This window comes from Pristiophorus japonicus, chromosome 10 (assembly GCF_044704955.1).
Source record: "Pristiophorus japonicus isolate sPriJap1 chromosome 10, sPriJap1.hap1, whole genome shotgun sequence".
NCBI lineage: Eukaryota > Metazoa > Chordata > Chondrichthyes > Pristiophoridae > Pristiophorus > Pristiophorus japonicus.
In genome coordinates, this window is record NC_091986.1 from 194,405,916 (window position 1) to 194,416,371 (window position 10,456).

At 49.3% G+C, this 10,456-nt stretch overlaps 1 pseudogene; it reads right to left on the reverse strand.

Annotated features, from left to right (window-relative positions):
- Positions 1-9,865: 9,865 nt before the first annotated feature.
- LOC139275400 (U2 spliceosomal RNA) lies at positions 9,866-10,104 on the reverse strand (annotated as a pseudogene).
- Positions 10,105-10,456: the final 352 nt, after the last annotated feature.

The following is a 10,456-nucleotide window of genomic DNA, read 5'->3' on the forward strand; positions in this document are numbered from 1 at the left end:
AAAAGGGCCACCCACAGCGAATGTGCAGAAGAGCTGCGACTCAAAATGTGGCAGAGGAGTAGGCAGGAGGTTTCCGATCCAGCAAGGATCATAAAGTACAAGCTAGAGAGGCGACTCAGCCCAAGGAAGCAGTGCACGGGGTGCACACCTTCACTACCAAAGGTCCCCCATGATGATGAAAGTCAAGATAAATGGTATTCCTGGTTCCATGGAGTTGGACACGGGGGCGAGTCAGTCACTTATGAGCCAGAAGGCACTTGAGAGGCTGTGGGGCAACAAAGAACAAAGACCCAAGCTGAGACCGATTCAGACAATGCTGCGCACTTACACCAAGGAACTGATCCCAGTTATCGGCAGTGTGAACATAAAAGTATCCTATGATGGAGAGATACATGAATTGCCACTGTGGGTTGTACCAGGAACTACCGGGAGAGGACCTTACCTTCAGCGATCCACCTACACACACCCAATCAGCAACAGACCTAGCTGCCAACCACGAGGATGATCCCACCATCTCCAACAGTCCAGTCAGACCAACAGCACTGCAAAACAGCAGTGGCCTGACCAACTCACCCATGCCAGAAGTGACACACAGACGATCAACCAGGGAGCGCAGAGTTCCAGATCACCTCAACCTGTAACTAACTTGCATCAAAGACTTTGGGGGAATTGTTGTCATATATGTATACTCTGTGTATATATTGTTCTGGTACCACTAGAGGGTGCAACTGTGGGAGGCCCAGGCAGAAGCTGTATAAAATGCTGATCACCACACGATGAAGCCACTCTGCAGTTACAATAAAGAGACTAAGGTCACAACAGTTCAAGCACAGCACTAGGCCTCATGGAGTTATTCTCCAGATAAGTAGAGACATATTAGAAAGCTTTTGGAGGGAAGACTGAGTTTGACAGATTGAGCTTTTTGTGAGCTTTTACTTTGTTTTTAAGGACATTTTAGGACATAAAAACATAGAAACATAGAAAATAAGTGCAGGAGTAGGCCATTAGGCCCTTCGAGCCTGCACCACCATTCAATAAGATCACGGCTGATCATTCACCTCAGTACCCTTTTCCTGCCTTCTCTCCATACTCCTTGATCCCTTTAGCCGCAAGGGCCATATCCAACTCCCTCATGAATATATCTAATGAACTGGCATCAACAACTCTCTGCGGAAGAGAATTCCACAGCTTAACAACTCTCTTTAAGGACATTGAAAAGAATGGGGCCTATTTTATCTGTGCAATATTTGCTGACTGCTTATGCTATCCAGCAGAGAGCTAGAAGAAGGCTCATTCGACAGCATTATCAGCGTAATCAAAGAGGTCGCAGACTTGTGGGGAGGAGGCCTTACCACCAACAAGTTTACGGGGAGAAGTGCTCATACCTGCACGTGTCTGAGGCACAGTGCGTTAGAAGGCTGTGCTTTCGAAAAGAGGTGATCATAGAGATATGTCAGCTCATAAAGGCAGATATACAGCCTACAAGCGTGAGGAGATTGCATTGCCCGTTGAGGTCAAGGTGACTGTGGCACTTGTCCTCTATGCCTCCGGCTCCTTTCAGGCATCAGCTCCATCTTGCAGTACGCTACATTTGCCAGGTGACTGCGGCACTGTACGCATGCAGGAAGGACTTCATCAACTTCCCAATGACCAGGGAGGCACAGAATGAGAGGGCTATAGGTTTTGGATGAATTGCTGACCTCCCCAAGGTACAAGCTGCCACTAACTGTACGCATATCGCCCTGCGAGCACCTTTTGAGGAACCGGAGGTTTACCGGAATCGAAAGGGATTCTACTCCCTGAACGTACAGATTGTCTGCGGCCACACTCAGCACATCGTGGCAGTAAATGCAAAAATTCCAGGGAGCATCCATGATGCTTTCATCTTGTGTGAGAGCAGTGTCTCACAGCTGTTTGAGCTTCAGCCACAAGGCCAGAGTTGGTTGCTTGGAGACAAAGGTTACGGGCTCATCACCTGGCTCATGAGCCCCCTCCGCAACCCTCAGACAGAAGGCGAGCGTTGCTACAATAAGAGCCATATAGCCACACGCAACATCATTGAAAAGACAATTGGAGTGCTAAAGCATCGCTTCCGATTCCTGGACCACTCTGGAGGCTGTCATGTATGTAACCACAATGTAACACCACTGTATTACTGTATACACTCAATCTAGATGCACACCTTGACCACAAGGGGTGAATTTGTGGGAGACACCCCTTACCTGATCACACAGGTATAAAAAGGGAGGTCCCATGCAAGGTCATCGTCTTTGGAGCCCTGTAAATAAAGAGAGCAGGTCACAGAGTGACCTTGTTCCAGAATGTGCCTCGTGTGGTTTCATGCTGTAGAGGGAGGACTTTACAGAGGCAGGCTGCCTGCAATACTCCCCTGAGAAGGTCTCTGAGTTCACTGTGGTGTGCTGCATGCTACACAACTTAAGCCATCACGAGGGAACAGGATTTGCCACTGGAGATTGCAGAACCACCTCAGGAGAGAGGCGGTGGGCTGGTGGAGGAGGAGGAACCCATGTCACCACTACCAACCCCAGGATGACAGGGGAGGAGGCCTCGTGGACCTTACACCATTGCAAGAGCCTTGCGTCACCAGCTGATACTTCACCATTTTGTATAAAGGCTGAACGGCATGTTTCATCATTGACTGCCCACTGTATCCCATCATGCTGACTATTTCCCCTGTTATTCAGCAAATGAGACACTGCATAAGTTCAGTTTAGTTGAAAAATAACTTGAAATTTATTAAACATTTGTACACTTGTACTTAAAAGCAACATTCTTAACTTTAATAAAAGTATTATATAAAACTTTTAAATTAACATCAATTAAATAACAATAAATCAAACAACCAAGCACAACAAGAACAACAAAAGAAGAACAGAAGAACAGCAAAACAACAACCACAGCAACAAACTTCAGCTGTAGCCACCTCTCCGCCCCCCCCCACCCCCCTATGCCCCCGCCTGCCCTTGGCATTAGTCTTGCCCGTAACTGCAGGCTTACCCCTAGTCCTGGTGACTCCAAACTGTTTTTTATCAGTATCGCGGGAAGGGCACTGCACTTGTTGGAGGAACAGACAAAGGAGACGGCAATGGAAGCCGTCGAGAAGCCGGGGCTGTGGAAGTCCTGGCTTTGGACTGTTCATGCTGTTGCTCAGCCTGGACACTGACCGGTAAGGTTGGTCTGGGGATTGGTCTGGGCATCAGTTGAAACCGTCAATTGCCGCTGGGCATTGACGGCCTCGGTGTTGTCGTGCGTTGCAGCTACTATCCGCGACATGCCCTCCCTTATGTCAGCAGATACTGCTGCGATTCTTCCCGAGATACCACTCATGGCCTCGAGGAGCGATTTGGTGAGCTGTGGACGCTCTCCCCAGTCATTCCCAGCAAATCTACTACTTCCCGTTCAGCCTGCAATTCGGCAGAGCGGTCTTGCCGAGGCAGCCTCCGCACAGACGGCAGACGGCCTGCTGCTGCCCTGGGTGTGCTTTGCTGCAACCCACTGGGACTCACGATGTTGTGTAACCGGGGAATGTCCCGACTCCCTCCCCCCTCCTCCATACTGCTGGCTGCAGGTGAAGGCCTTTGAGCCTGTGTGCCCTCCTCCATACTCAACAACAACCACCACCCCATCCCCACCGTATCCATTTGTTCCTCCTCCTCCTCCTGTGGAGGTTGGTCAGGATGGCTGAAGTCGGTGTCCTCCAATGCTGCTTCTGGCGAGCTGGCGGGGTCTTCTCCATTGTTGGATGTGTCTGAATCATCTGCAAAATATAAAAGAACAGATGACCGGTTAGCAGCAGGGGAGGGGGCACGGTGACATGAGTAGGCTCACATAGCGCAGGCTCATTTGAAGGACCACGATGACTGACAGTACATCGCATAAACCGAAGCCTAGCCCACACAGTACTTAACATTGAGCCAACCCAGTCTGTGGATTTTGCCGGACTTACTGTCACTCTCGAACGTGGGCTCAGCATCCGCACGGTTAGTCGATCTCTGCAACGCACCAATCAGACCTGCCACACGACTTTCCAGATGAGTGAGTGGGACCAATGTTGCCGGACCGCCACCAGTTCTCTGCAGTTTTTGCCAGTTATGGGACAACTTTTTCTGTAAAGATGGCAATAGTAATTTTTAAGAGAGGGGCCTTCTGCTATTGTGGCACACACAGTCATCAAAGTATTTATAGCATACTGTGTGCATTTAATTAAGTGATCTGTTTAATGTCCCTTTACTTGATGAAAACATCGAATTGCGGTGCAGAAAAAAACAGTATTTATAATGTGTGACAATCAGAAGCCTAGCGATACCAAGATGTGTCACATTTGCAATTTAAGTAATTGGAATGCATAAATAAAAATATGACTTACTCTGGCAGTCCCGCAAAGGTCATGCCATCTCTCCCTGCACGGGTGATGGGTCCTCCTGACGGAGTCCACAGAGGAAACCTGCTTGGCCACGCGTTTCCACGCTTCTACCATTGCAGATGGGTGCAGTTACCCGTTACCCTTTTTCCAATCTGGCCCCATCCTCTCTCTACAGCACCTACCAGGGCCTCATTTGTATCCTGGGTAAACTTCCGAACCCTCTTCCTTCCCAAATCACCCTGCATTTTTGTTCTTGCAGAACCTGTGTTGACGTATGGAGACCTCTCCTAGAACTTTAACTACCTTTTAACAATGGCTGATTCGGACCAGGAAGTGTATCGCAGCATGCGCGAGTGTACCTGTCATGTGAAAAACGGGCGCAAAAAAAAAATTTGCGCATGCGCAGAATGGGCATTTTTTTTTAATCGCAGAAAAGTTCATTTTTGTCGTTAAAAATGCCGCTTTTTTAACGCTTCGCCAAACATTATAAAGTTTTGGGCAAATTTTACGTGTTTAATTTTTGCCGTTATTTTAGCAAAAAAAAGTTGTTAATTGCGAATAACGTCAAGAAACGGTGATATCGTTATTTGGGAAAATTCTAGCCCATTGTTTGATAACACTCCTGTGAAGCACTTTCAGACATTTGACTATGTTAAAGGTGCTATTGTTTCCTGCAGAAGTGACCATTACCACATTGTGGCTGGGCACCAGCACTGGTCATAGTACTATCGGACACTTACCAACAGCAAGCGCTGGAATCGCAGGGTGGCATCAGTCTGAGTGAAGAGAAAAATGGTGGGCAAATTTACTTCAGGACATCTTCCTCAATGCTCGGCCTGAAATCAAATGGCAATGAATCTGTCTGGAGGGGTAGAGATGTTTGGGCATTACAGCGGTTTATCTGATAGGTGCCTGCTGCTCCCACTGCAGATGACATGCCCGCTCGCTGACTATACAAAAACCAGCAGGGTCAGGGCTTCAGGCCTGTGGATTTTAGGGGCCAAGAATTTTAATATCATAGAAGCATGCAACACAGAAGGAGGTAATTCAGCCCATCGTGCCTGTGCCAGCTCTTTGAAAGAGCGATCCACTTAGTCCCACTCCCCTGCTCTTTCCCCATAGCCCTGCAAATGTCTCCTTTTCAAGTATTTATCCAGTTCCCTTTTAAAAGTTACTATTGAATCTGCTTCCACCTCCCTTTCAGACAGTGATCCTAACAATCCTAAACAAATTCTCCTCATCTCCCCTCCGGTTCTTTTGCCATGAATATGTCATTATAGACATATAGACATATCGGGGTCGAAATTCGGTATCATCGATTTTGAGGCGGTGACACCGGCTGAGTGTAGATTTTAACGGCAGGCGGCATTTGCCTAGAACCACGAACTTCAGTTTTGCCTCCTGAAAAGTGGATTGCAGCGTTAAATCATGGCGTTGCATGCTACTCTGGAGGCCGTAAATGGCGTTAAGTCGATGCACTCCTTGATGCCCTGGAGAGGCATCGGGAACTACTGAGCACAGAGGCTGGGAGGAGGCCACAGTCACAGGTCTTTCGACGCCTATGGAGGGAGGCGGCTGAAAGGGTGTCAGCGAGTGACACAGTGCACAGGACAGCCACTCAATGCCGCAAGAAGTGGAACGACAGGACGCGGCTGCTGAGGGCAAGTATCTTTAACATTAACCTGACCCTGCCTTGCTGTCAGCTTAATGTGAATGTGTCGGGCTCCATACTCTACGTGGGTGAGGAGAGATGCAACATTCCCATTTGCAGCCTCTCCCACTCCCAGGGCCTGCAAGCGCTGGTAGTCTTCCTCATCCATTCTTCACACTCACCCCTCATCCTGTTACCTCCTCACTCTTTATATGCGTGTGGAAGACGATAGCCTCACCGTTACTGTTAGGTCCTGGCCCCCTCATTGAAGCATTGGCAAACCAAGGACACACAGCTAATCTAAGTCTCCTCGACCTGTGAAGGCTCTCATACAGTAAGTAACATGTACTCAATTATGTAAGGCACTTGGGACAGACCGATAGAAGGACACTAACTCTGACGTTCTCTTTAATCTTGCAGGCCAAGCTCGCCTACAATCGAAGGGAACAGATGAGGACCGGAGGAGGGGACCCTAACCTCCAGCCCATTATTGCATTGGAGGAACACATCTCGGCCCTCATTGACGTTCAAGTTGGTGCGATATTGGTGGGTGAGGTCGAACCCCCTCAGGACAGTGACAGTATGTTGAGTTCCGTTGCAACGTTTAGCAGGCCATTTAGCCTTGACACCGCAATCCTTCAGCTCTTTCCATGGGACTGGCATTTCCAAATGCCTTTCCCAGTCCTGGCTCCCTCCCCTGCAGGGAAACACTCTTCTCTGGCTTTGTGCTTTCAGATAATCAACAAGATGGACCGAATCCTGCACGTCAGCCTTCGACTGCGGGAGATGTTGCACAGGCGGAGGAAGAGGACACCTCTATGGACGTCACACAGGAGACAGCAGCCTCAAAGCAACTTTCGGAAGGAAGGCGTGGTCGGGGAGGTGGAGGTGGGTGATGCTCCAGGATCCAGTGGGCCTGCAGCAACGCCACAGGAGAGGAGTAGCCCAGGGGCCAGCTCCCTGGAGGGTGTGTACACGCCTGAGTGATGCTCAGCAGCACTCTGATGGTGAGGCCGAATTACGGGTTGTCATTGTGGTTGCACTGCGATCTACTGGGTGGACAGGCAAGGTTGCCTGCGAGTCTCGGTGCTCTAGCTGTGAGGATGGAGGAGTCCGCCTCAAGGTTTGCACCTGCCTCTCAGTTGCTCACCAAGCCCACCCTTGGTAGAGGCCAACGGATGTTGGTTGCAACAAATGACCATGGGGTCCTAGACATGGTGGCACGGGCTATGGCTGTCGGTGCAGTTACCATTGAGCACCAGGTCGACGCTATTGTAGGCCTGCATAATATAATGTCATCAGTGCATGGTGGCATCAATCAGCTCTGTGGTGTGCTGCAGTCGCAGTCTGTGTTAATGCAGAGACAACTTGATGCAACGGGTGCACTGACAGCTGGCATTGTGTCTGGGGCCCCACCAGTTCAACGGGGACCTAACGTTGCCGAAGCAGGGCAGCAATCTGTTCTCACCCAGATTGCTCCAGATGCTGAGGCTCTGCCCCGGGGGTGGAGCAGTGTGTCGGGCCAGTTGGAACGTGATGCCATCCCTCAGGATTACATCATTCCACCTTTGCACCTGCCGCTCTCTGCAACCCATCCACAACAGAGTGCTGCCGCCCATGCTGAGGTGATGCAGTCCGCAGCCAGCCTTTCCAGGGTCTGAGCTCGTCGGGGATGTCCTGCTAGGCCACCATATATAGCAGCTGCTCAAAGTGAGCAACCGACTACTAGCCTTTCTGCAGGCCCTGAGACCCCATTGAGGAGGAGCCGTAGGCATGGGAGAGGGGAGAAGGGAAGGGGTGGGAAAGCACTCAGCAAAACCCATTAGACAACTGGGGGATGGTGGCTGTAGATGCTGGCCTTGTTAAACCTTGTTTAAATTTGAACTCATGTAAATAGTTGCACTTGGATGTTGCAGGGAATGTTTGAAGGGGTCTTGTGGGTTTTGATTATTTGCTGAGGATTATAGCGTTATGTTGTGTTTCTTTACAGGACACTATGGTTTTTCTGTTAACTAAATGAATTATATACAGGGAGGCTTGCAGGGTAGGGAGCGATGTGTTCAGCAGATGTCAAGGTGTATAGGGTGGCCATTCGGCTCGTCTAGCATCATTCACTGGAATCGATACGCGATGAGTCTCTGAGGAGCAGCCCTTCCTGCTGCAGCAGTGTCAGGCTGCATCACCACCTCCTTGCCGAACCGGAGCCATCTTATGCATTGTTCCTCAGACATATCAAGGTAAGAGTAATGCGAATGGTAAACCCTGCGTGTGTACGGCCTCCTGCCCCGACGTCTGGGGTCTCTCCTCTGGTGTGGACCCACATTCGCCATAAACCCTCTCTGTCGCCGATGCCATTGAAGTCCTCGCCACTGGGCGAGGTGGTGTGCCATCACTGGCTCCATTGAGTTGCAGAGGTAACAGCGAAATATGAGGTGCCAATGTCAACGACCTGAAGCCCACCAATGTTTGGGAAATCCTAGTAGTCAAGCTGAGTAGTGAGCAGACACAGCCAACACCTACGCACCGTGCGAGGACCAAACGCTGCACTGACCGCGACTTCTGTGCCCCCGGCTGCAACTCCATCTAAACGCCGCCCCAGAATCCTTACCCCGCGTTGTGAATGCCAACTTTTTGTGGCGTGTTCGCCACCAGCCGGTAAGTGAGACGGCAAAAGTGAATTTGGCGAGACCAGCGCCAATGAGGCGTTGCGCGTGAGCTGACACTATGATTTCCATGGCGGTAGCCGGTGGGGCGACAATTCTTTATGTCCTTGAAAACCCTGAGCCGAATTTTGCACCAGGCATCAACGCCACCTAACGCCGGCGGGAAGCCACTGCCGCCCAGTTAACGCCTAACACTGGTGTTATCAGCTGGTGTTAGCGAGCGAATTTCGGCCCCAAAATAATCTCCGTGAAAATGGAATGTGAAAAGAAAGATCGGATAGAAATGAATTTGACATCCAGGAAGGTTTGTGGTAAGTAAACACAAGGTGACACGTCATTAAATAGTTCTTTATGTGCTTTGTAAATTGTGCTGCCATAAAGGCAATAAAGATTGCATTTTTTTAAATTGCATACTAATTCGTTTTTTGAATGCTCCAAATCATCAATTTCTATAAATACACAGCAGAGCCTCATTTTAAATTCATATTCTTGGGCTGTACTCTTGTCTGCAGTGTAAAAAGTCGCCACGGCTGCATACGTGGCAGGTTTTTTGGCTCTTGGCTAACACTTGGTGATATGCAGAGGTTGCAAAGGTTTTCCTACGGAGGGTAGTACAGAGCAGCATTCAATGCCCGTGATCATCAGAGTTTGAAATTTGTACACATTTATTTATATGCTGGTCTTAATCTTCAGATACAACTGAGACTGTTCACATAGTAATTTCAACTTTTATCGCCGGACAAAAAATGAGTGATAGCGAGCTGGCCATCAGTTCTGGAAGGTAATTAAGTTGAACAGGGCAGAAATCAGCAGCTCTACGACCGCACAAAACATGTTTGAGGTTTTAACTGTAGTGCAGTGTGAATCAGACTCCAGACACCTTCATTTTCTTGGCATGTGTTTTGAAAGTTTTACAGATATGAAACAGTAAAATACAGGCGATGATACAGTATATAAACAAACAATAGCACTCATAAAAAAAAGAAAGATTTGCATTCATTTAGCACCTTTCACGACCACCGGACGTCTCAAAGCGCTTTACAGATTTTTTTTTTTTTGAAATTCGTAGCCAATCGTTCCAATTCTTTGTCAAATCACAAACGCCAGAGGTCACCTTGCACACGCCAAGGATCACTCTGCGCCAATGCTCTTAGCCAAAAGGCCTAGAGCCACTGCACCGTTCCTGGAAGTACTGCAATACCAGGTTCGTGCCATGGAGGTGGATGGGTCAGGTCCCCCACACACCTCCGTGGAGGTGGATGGGTCAAGCCACCCCACCCACCTCCTGTTTCCAAAAAAGCAAGCATATACCTTCCTGATCCAGGGAGAACCACCCGGAGGTCATGGTGGCTACTCCCCTGTCAGGTCAGTTACGCATGATCTTAGCCAAAAGGCCGAGAAGCGCTTTACAGATAATGAAGTACTTTTGGAGTGTAGTCACTGTTGTAATATAGGAAACGCAGCAGCCAACTTGCACACGGCAAACTCCCACAAACTGCAACATGATAGTGACCAGATAATTTGCTTTTTGTAATGTTGGTTGAGGGAGAAATATTGGCCAGGGCACCAGGGCACCAGATACTGGGTGAGCAGGCCAGGATGCAGCCTGCAGCGCAGCTGGATGCTGGACAGCAGCAGCTTGCAGAGGTGGAGGAGGCAGCAGAGCAGCAGGGAGAAGCCAATGAGTCACATCACAGAGCAAGACGGCTACACAGGCGTGGGGGTGACAGGCCATATCTAGAAAGGGTCTTGCGCTCG